At 52.9% G+C, this 8,169-nt stretch overlaps 1 long non-coding RNA gene across 2 annotated transcripts; it reads right to left on the bottom strand.

Moving 5' to 3' along the window:
* Positions 1-189: 189 nt before the first annotated feature.
* On the bottom strand, positions 190-7,992 carry LOC102489415 (uncharacterized). Of its 2 annotated transcripts, none has more exons than XR_336039.1 (6): positions 7,889-7,992; positions 7,374-7,499; positions 6,769-6,913; positions 5,601-5,749; positions 2,324-2,411; positions 190-226 (listed from the first exon to the last, which is right to left on the bottom strand). It is a non-coding gene; the product is annotated as an uncharacterized LOC102489415 (long non-coding RNA). The 2 variants fall into 2 exon arrangements; XR_336040.1 differs by having other exon boundaries at positions 6,769-6,907.
* Between the last annotated feature and the right edge of the window lie 177 nt (positions 7,993-8,169).

Genomic DNA, 8,169 nt, shown 5'->3' with positions numbered 1-8,169 from the left:
GCCCTCCTCCTGTCCTCCCACACGTGGTACCCCACTGCTGACGCCATGCTAGGTTGTGTTGCCTTTACATTCCTTTAATCATAAATGAAAGTGAACATGTTTTGGCTTTTTTTGTTTTTATTTCTGCTAAATTTTGGGTCACATACTTTTTCCATTTTCTCTCAGATGGTTCATTTTCTTTTATTTATTTCCTTTTTTAGGTTTTTGCCATAGAGTCCATGCTCTCCTGAAGAGAAATGGAGAGAGAGACAGTGAGAAACCACCCCCCAGGAAGGACGGTCGCACGGCAACCCCTTCTCCTCCATTCTCCTCTTGGGATTTTGGGCATTCACACCTGATAGGATTTCAAACCTCCAGGTCTGGGGCTTGAACCACAGTTGGCCATAGGAGAGTCCAGCACCTTAACCACCACACCACTTGCCAGCCCCAATTTATTTCCATCTTTTAAAGCACAAAAAGAAAAAGACTATTTCGTATTTATGTTGTAAATTGTCTCTGCTATTTTGTGGTTTGTGTCTTTACTATTCTCTGTGTCCTTTAGGTTTTTTTTTTTTTTCATTTATATAAAACTAAGTTTTCATTATTTTCTATTATGTCTAGTCATTTTGTGCCATTTTTTTCAGAATTATTTATTTTTATGTATTATTATTATTATTTTAATTTAATCAGAGAGAGAGAGGGAAAGTGAGAAAGCAAGTTACCAGGTCCAGGACTTGAACTGCAGTAGGCCATATGGGAGTCCAGCGCCTTAACCACCATGCTACCTGCCAGCCCTTTGTGCCTTGTTTTAAAAGGCATCCCCCAAGAAGTTCTTAAAAGTTCAGATTCATGAACCCAACCCACTGGACTCAGGATGGGGGCCGACTCGTCCCTGCAGATGTGGGACTCAGTCACACGCACCAAGGCAGACGTGTGCCCAGGCAGGCTAGGCTGCACCCGGGTTCCTGCAACATGATGGGGTGGGGGCCAGAGGACACTCAGGGAGGACGTGCATCCGAACCAAGGGTCTGGAGGGCTGGACGCAGAGCCAGAGGTGGCAGCCCAGTCCTGGGGTCCGAGGGAGTGGGCCGAGGACACTGAGACCTGGGGCCCCCATAATTCAGGGTTGAGCCCACTGATGTCCCAGCCTGCTCTGCCCAGTGCTGGCCCAGGGTGGCCTCACAGCCTGGCCAGCTGCACTCAAGCTTCCGGGGCCATGGCTGAGAGGGCTTGAATTAGACTGGGCCTAAACTTAACTCCCTTGGCCTTATAAGCCATCCGGGAAATGGGAGTTGCGGGGAGACGAGTATAATCGAGTATAATCCTGGGTTTTTGTGCTTCTCCTGCTGATTTCAGCTTTTGAGGGGCAAACACCCACCTGGTGAGGTGCCACCTCCTACAACTCAGGGAGGCAAGACTGAAGTGGGGGGAAGAACCAACTTCGCCAAGGGACAATGGGCTGTCGTTGGCAAAGAAAGGGACCCAGATTCTCCCCTTGACTCTTCGCACTCCTTAAAAATGCCAGTCCTAGGAGTTAGGCCCGGGTGCGAAGGGGCACAAGTGAGCAGCGTGCATGTGCAAACTGGGGTGCGTGCAAGCCCACTGTGCAGAGTGAGCATCTGGCCTTCTGTCTGCCCTGGACTGAGCTCTGCTCCATGCTCTGTCCTGGGCAGTCACTCCACTCTGAGCCTCAGCAGCCTCACCTGCTTGTCCCTCGCAGGCGTGTCGTGACTTAGCCAAGGTGAGGTGGCACAGCACAGTCCCTGTGCACATCCCTGTTGCCATCAGTGCCCTTTCTCGAGCCCAGCTCGCTAAGGGCACCCAGCACAGGTCAGGAGCAGAGGAGGATGCGGAGGGCTTGTGGATCATTGCACCCGACGGATAAACTAAGCATTTAGATCCATTGACACAGCCAGGCTAAGGCCTGACCCAACTTCTTTTTTCCATTGACCAGAGGGTTCGTGTGCTTGCCAGAGAGAGACCGAGGAACAGGCAGGGGTGGTCGGGGGAAAGCACCCCCAGTGGGAGAGGGCATAGTCAAGCCAGAATCCCATCTCCATTTCTCCATCCTGTTGGGATTTGGTGTGCATGTAATGTGTACACATGCGCATCTGTGCAAGCGTGCGCGCGCACACACACAGACACATACACACACACACACAGACACACACACACACAGAGTGTGCTTTTCAAGCCTCTGGGGCTAGGATTTAAACCACTGCCAGCCATACGGGATCCACCTCTCTGACCACTAAGCCCCAGGCTGGCTCCAGCTTTTCATTTTGGTGACTAGTGAGTACACTTAGATCCCCAGCCACCAGGAGCTCTGAAGGCTAAGACTGACCTCAGAAAGAAGCAGGCAAGGAGGGTGGGGAGTTGGGCTGCAGAGGTGTGACCGTGAGTCCAGGAGGGGAACAGCACCTGCAAGGGTCCTGCAGAAACAAAGAGCAGGATGCATTCTGGGAGCTGAGAGGTGGCCAAGATGCCAGGGTGCAGAGGGCAAGGGCAGAGGGGCGCTGTGCTGCCGGGAGAGGGGCTGAGCAGCAGGAGAGAAGTGTGCCTTCCTCTCAGAGCACTGGGGAGCCACTGGAAGGGTCTGAGCTGGAGGAGGAGAATATATCTGCATTTTTAACGAATCTATGGCCTGCCTGTGGAGGCGTCTGATTTACCTTCAAAATTTTTCTTGGGCTTCTATCACCTATATAATCACCGTTCCCTTTCCAGGCACCATCACCTCTGGCCAGAACCATAGCCTCAGCTTCTTCTTCACTGTCTCTGAATCTCCTGGCACCTCCACCTGCCTCCAACGCAATGTCCCCTGACCCCCACTCCCTACGCCTGCTACCTCCAACACAGTACCCCCCACCCCCTACAATCCCTGCCTCCAACAGTGTCCCCTGACCCCCACTCCCTATGCCCGCTACCTCCAATGCAGTGTCCCCCGACCCCCACTCCCTACGCCCGCTACCTCCAATGCAGTGTCCCCCGACCCCCACTCCCTACGCCCGCTACCTCCAACACACACTCGGGTCAGCCTCTACACAGCAGCCAAAGCGATCTTTTGTAAACATAAGCCGGACTTCGGCTCTCCCCACCCGAGACATTTATTCAGTCCATCTCTCTCTTCCATTTAAAGCTTTAACCCCTGACCTGACTTCAGCTCCTGGGCCACTAGGGACCCCAAATCTCTGCCCTTGCTTGGTCCACTCCAAACACACTCTCTTAGTCTGTTCCTCAAAAGCACCGCGTCCTACCCCAGTTCAGGGCCTTCCACTGTCCCTTAGACCTGAAGTGACCCCCTGTGACTCTTCCTGCTATTGTCTGCTCTGCTGACAGGGCCTTCCCGGGTGCCCTCCCTGGCTGCCCGCCGTAGTCTAGTTTCCGTAGTTATCACCTAGCTACTGAGGAAGGGCTGCGTGCTCCACAAACAGCAAGCCCCACAGCAGCATCCGGAAGGACTGACGGAGCGAATCTGCCGACACGCACGGCATCCACTCGCAGAGAGCTCGGGCAGGCACGACCCTCACCACGCCCTGGGAGACGGGTTCTATTACAATCCCTGTTTTTAGATAAAGAATCTGACAGTAACTTGCCCAGGGCTTCCCGGTTAGAAAATGGTAGGGCTGGGATGGGCCCCCAGCCGGGTGGTGGCAGAGCCAGAGCCACTCGGCTGCTCTGCTCGTCCAGTGCTTCAGCATCAGACAGCCCGGCGAGTCAGGCCAGCGGCTGGGCGGCCCCTCCCTCTCTCCCTCTGCCCCACCTGTACCTTCCCTACTCCGTATTGCACACTTCACAACTGCGAATGGACACCTGGGGTCACCAGAGCCCACCCTCCCCTCGTCGCTCCAGCGGGTCATGTCTGCCCCTTAAACCACCCCTTGCATCCACACCCTTCCCTCCATCTCCACTGCTGTCTTCCTGGACCAACCCAGCCACCAGGAGCTCACACCCCAGCAACAGCTGCAGCCTCCCCAGAGCCCTCACCCCTCTACGATCGTCCTCCTCCAACCCATCCTCCACGCAGTGGATAGAAAGATCTAGAAAAGGAATGATATCCCCTAGGCTCTCCTGAGCAAAGGATGCACTCTAGGGCGTGATGCCCGGGATGGCTACGAACTTCTATTTGCTGTTCCTGCGCTTGGAGACCCATACTAAAAGCTGCATGGCCCGCCACGCTCTCCCCAGGCTCCCTGCCCTCTGCCCTGCACTGGATGTGGTCTAGAAAGGAGGGATCTGTCCCTCACGCACACCAGGCTCTCTGTAACCTTCACAAGTGCTCTCCTCTCTTCCTGACTTCTCTCCTCTCCTGACTTCCAGCGTGGCTCCCACTTAGCCTCGAGGTGTCAGAATAAATGGGCCCTCCTCGAAGGGCTCTCAGTCAGCCTATCTGCCTGAGATCACGGCAGGGAAGTGCCATACTGCAGGGCTGACCCACGTGGAGAAGTGCCAGGTTCGCACCTGGAGGCCGCCCTGAGTACTCTGGGTCTGTGTGTGCCCAGGATCGGGCCTTCTAAAGCTGAGGGTAAGTCATGGCATCAAGGCCCTGTTGAAGGTGCTGTCTCTGTCTCTCTCTGCCTCTCTTGCTGATGAAAGAAAGAAATACTTTTTTAAAAAAAATTGGAGAGGTTTTTGCTATAAGGCACATGCACTCGCTCGCCAGAAAGACAGAGAGAGACAGAAAGTGAGAAATCACCCCCCAGGGGGGATGGCTACGCTGCAATCCCTTCTCCTCCATTCTTCTCTCAGGATCTTGGGCATGCATGCACACGCGCCCGGTGTCAGTTTAAGCCACAGGGTCGGAGACTCAAATCGCAATTGTCTACATGGGAGTCCAGCGAAGTAGCCATTACGCTGGTCCCCCCAAAAAAGAAATACTTTTAAAAAGATGCATAGGCTAGTGTGATTAAGGGAGCTGGATTCCACATGGCCAACTGTAGTTTGAAACCTGGCCCTGGCAGCTTGAAAAACATACTGGGCATGTGTGTGTGTGTGTGTGCACACCTAAAATGTTGAAAGGAGGGAGAAATGGGGAAGGGACTGCAGTATGACCCTCCCCCATGGGGGCACTGTCTTGCTTTCTCTCTCTCTTTCTCTTCGGCGTGTGTGCACGTAAGTTCACTTACCTTCTGGCAGTTAAAACACAAAAATGCAAACAACCATAAATAAAGAAATAAGTAAGTGAGGGCCCCAACGTCAGCACCCTGCACGGGCTTTACTCCAAGAGCGCGCTGCAAGCGGAAATTCTCCTGCTAGTCCACGTGCGGGGTTTGTGTGTGAGTGCTTGGACATGCCAGACCCATGAGAACACAGCCCACATCCCTACTGTGGCCTGCCTTTGTACCGCCCGAGCCTACAACCCCGCCTGGCACACAGTAGGCACTCTGAATATTTGCTAAGACTAACTCCATGTCTGGGGCTGGGGCCTCTCTAACTTGGCCTCCACGAATCTGGTTAGAGGAGAGCAAAAATAATACAGAATAAAACAAACTGAAGAGGAAAACCCACGGGGGCAAAGCCCACACTTTCCAACAGTAAATTCCTGACCTTTTTGCTTCCCTTTCCAAGACTGTCTGTAAAAAGAACAACAACAAAAAAGTTTTTAAGAAATCCCCTCCAATTACCTCTGCGATGAGACGTAATATGCCAAGTTTTTGCCCAGAGCACATTTTTACAGCTGAGTAATAAACCCCAGAGAAACACGCCTTATGATGGAAACTTGAAGGTCGCCTGTTCCGACAGGGCCACGGTGGCTGCTGAGACGAGAGGCATTCTTGTCAGAGGAGGAGGGGGAAGAAGAAGAATTAGATTAGGTAAATATTTACCCAAAGGAGCAGTGTCTTCAATAATAAGGAATTTTGGCTTTCCTTCCTAAACCAGACCTTTATTGGTTTTCTCTCCAAATCACTTTTATGACACTTGGGTTTGCTTAACAATGAAAATGCTTGATTAACGAAGAGAGTGTGAGAGACCGAGAGACAGAGAAATTGTTAACTATCTGTCCCTGTTGCAACCAGCTGGAGGGTCCCACTGTGCCCCGTTAGGTTGGGCATGCTCAGAGTGCTGCCTTGGTCTCCATGTGGCCTGGGAGGCTCTCAAAGGAGGAATTTTCCAAGAAAGGCAGTTATTTTTGGCTACAGTTGTGGTGTTGCGACAAAAAGAAAAGGAAAAAAAAAAAAAAAAAAAAACAAGCACACTTGCCCTAAACCCAGGCTACAGCGTGGGATCTGCTTCATCCAGATAGCAGCGGAGTAAACGTGGGCAGGTAGCTTGCTCCCGCTGAGCCTCGGCTTCCCACCTGTCAGCAGGGACGATAAAGCCCAGGCTACGAGGGAGTGGCACGCTGCCTCTGTACGCTCCTCTTCCAACGAGCCACCACTGGCAGCGAGGGAGACCCTTCTCAAACCCGTGCCCGGGTCCCCAAACCTGATCACAAGGGGTGGCTATGAAATGAGCCTCAGAAAACAAATAGGGCAGCAGGCAGCGCGGCGGTTAAGGTGGCGGGGTCCCCCACGGCCGACCACGCAGTGTAAGTCCCAGACCCCAGCAGCTAGGAAGCACCAGGTGTGCGTGAGCACGTGTGAGTGCCCAAAATCCTGACAGGAGAATAGAGGGGAAGTGTTGGCAGCGTGGCCAACCCCCCAGGGGGTGATTTTTCACTGTCCCTCTCTGTCTCTGGCAAGTGCACATGCTCTGTGGCAAAAATGGAAAAAAGTAAAGAAAAGAAAAATTCAGGCTGGGGCCTGATGGTGGGGCCACAGTAAAGTGCAAGGCTCTGTGAGGCTGACTTACCCAGGAAGGTCCTGCGGCCGCACCTAGGGGCTTCCCCCTGAGGCCTCTCGTGTGTCTGCGACCCGGGGCTGGCAGAGACTGGCGGTGGGTCGGGGCATCGAGACTGCCTAGGGCGTGAGCTCTGCCTCTCGGCCTCCCTCTGTCTCTCACGGAATAAATACATACATAAACAAACAAACCAAAGGAAAATATAGGCATTAAGTCAAAAGTCCACAGCACAGCTGCCGGAGACTCACACCAGAGTTAGTTCCCGCCCTCGTGGACTTCCAGTTGACTTTCAGAGCTTTTTTTTAATTGGGAAAGTAACGGAACAGTCAAAGAGGTTTTTGAAAACAAACTCCCAGATTTATCCCACGACCCTGACACCCCAATTACTTTCCTGTCTGCATATTTTCTCTTTGCCCACGTGTGGCCTGCGCTTGCCCTTGTGATGGGAAACACGTCCCCTGGAAACCGGAGCCCAGAAGACACCGGCGGCTTCTCGTTCTCGGGAACCCCCCCAACGGACACCGACTGGTTTCTGTTTCGTTCTCTGTCACTTAGGAAGCTAATCTGTTTTATTATTTTAAAACAAATTTATCATTTTAAAGTACGTATTTACTTACTTTTAATATTTAACACCAGCCGGTTTGGGGCATCTCTCACTGTGGGAGTTAACCCGTCTCCGCAGCAGCCTCCTCCAGGAGCGAGCGAGGACTCAGTGCCGCCGTAGGTTCATCTGGCACATGCACCTGCGCACACAGCACTGGCTGGCCACTGCCAAGGCCCTGGGGCTTTGTGCCACATTGCCTAGGTAACTAGTAGCCAGCCTCAGAAATGGCATGGTGTGGGGGGCACTAATTCCCATCACCCCCTCCTCAAATAGTCAGTTGGTCTCTGTTGTCACCACAGTGAATGTTTTTCAAAAAATTGCTGCTTCCCTTATTAAGTGCTTACTATGTGCCAAGAACAGCCAGGGGCTTGTTCTAGTTCATCGTCAAGACTCCCAACAACGCTTCGAGGTCGATGTTACTACCTCTCTTTCTGAAGATGAGGAAACTGACGATCAGAGAGGCTAAGTGACTTGGCCAAGGTCACACAGCACCAGCTTAGTCTGATTGAAACCTGCGCCCTTCCTCACCTTCCCCAGCAGCGATGTCGGTCAGAGCAGACGAACTGGCAGACGAGGTCTGCTTCTTCCATGGAGAGACCTGGGATCTGCTTTGAGGGCCCATTGTTCAAGCCAGAATGGGCAATTCCTTTCCATTCTACCTCTCACAGTTTAATGCCCAGGGTGGCCACACGTCTGTTTGCTGCCCAAGAGCATGGAGATCCCTGTGACTGCCAAGACTCAGTTCTGAGGTCACAGCAAGGGTAGACACACCAGGGACGGGCCTGAGCTGCCACACTCTGCTCTCTGAT

This window comes from Tupaia chinensis, unplaced genomic scaffold (assembly GCF_000334495.1).
Source record: "Tupaia chinensis unplaced genomic scaffold, TupChi_1.0 Scaffold000612_1, whole genome shotgun sequence".
Lineage (NCBI taxonomy): Eukaryota > Metazoa > Chordata > Mammalia > Scandentia > Tupaiidae > Tupaia > Tupaia belangeri.
The sequence above is the reverse complement of the archived record's forward strand: the minus strand, read 5'-3'. Positions and strand labels throughout refer to the sequence as shown.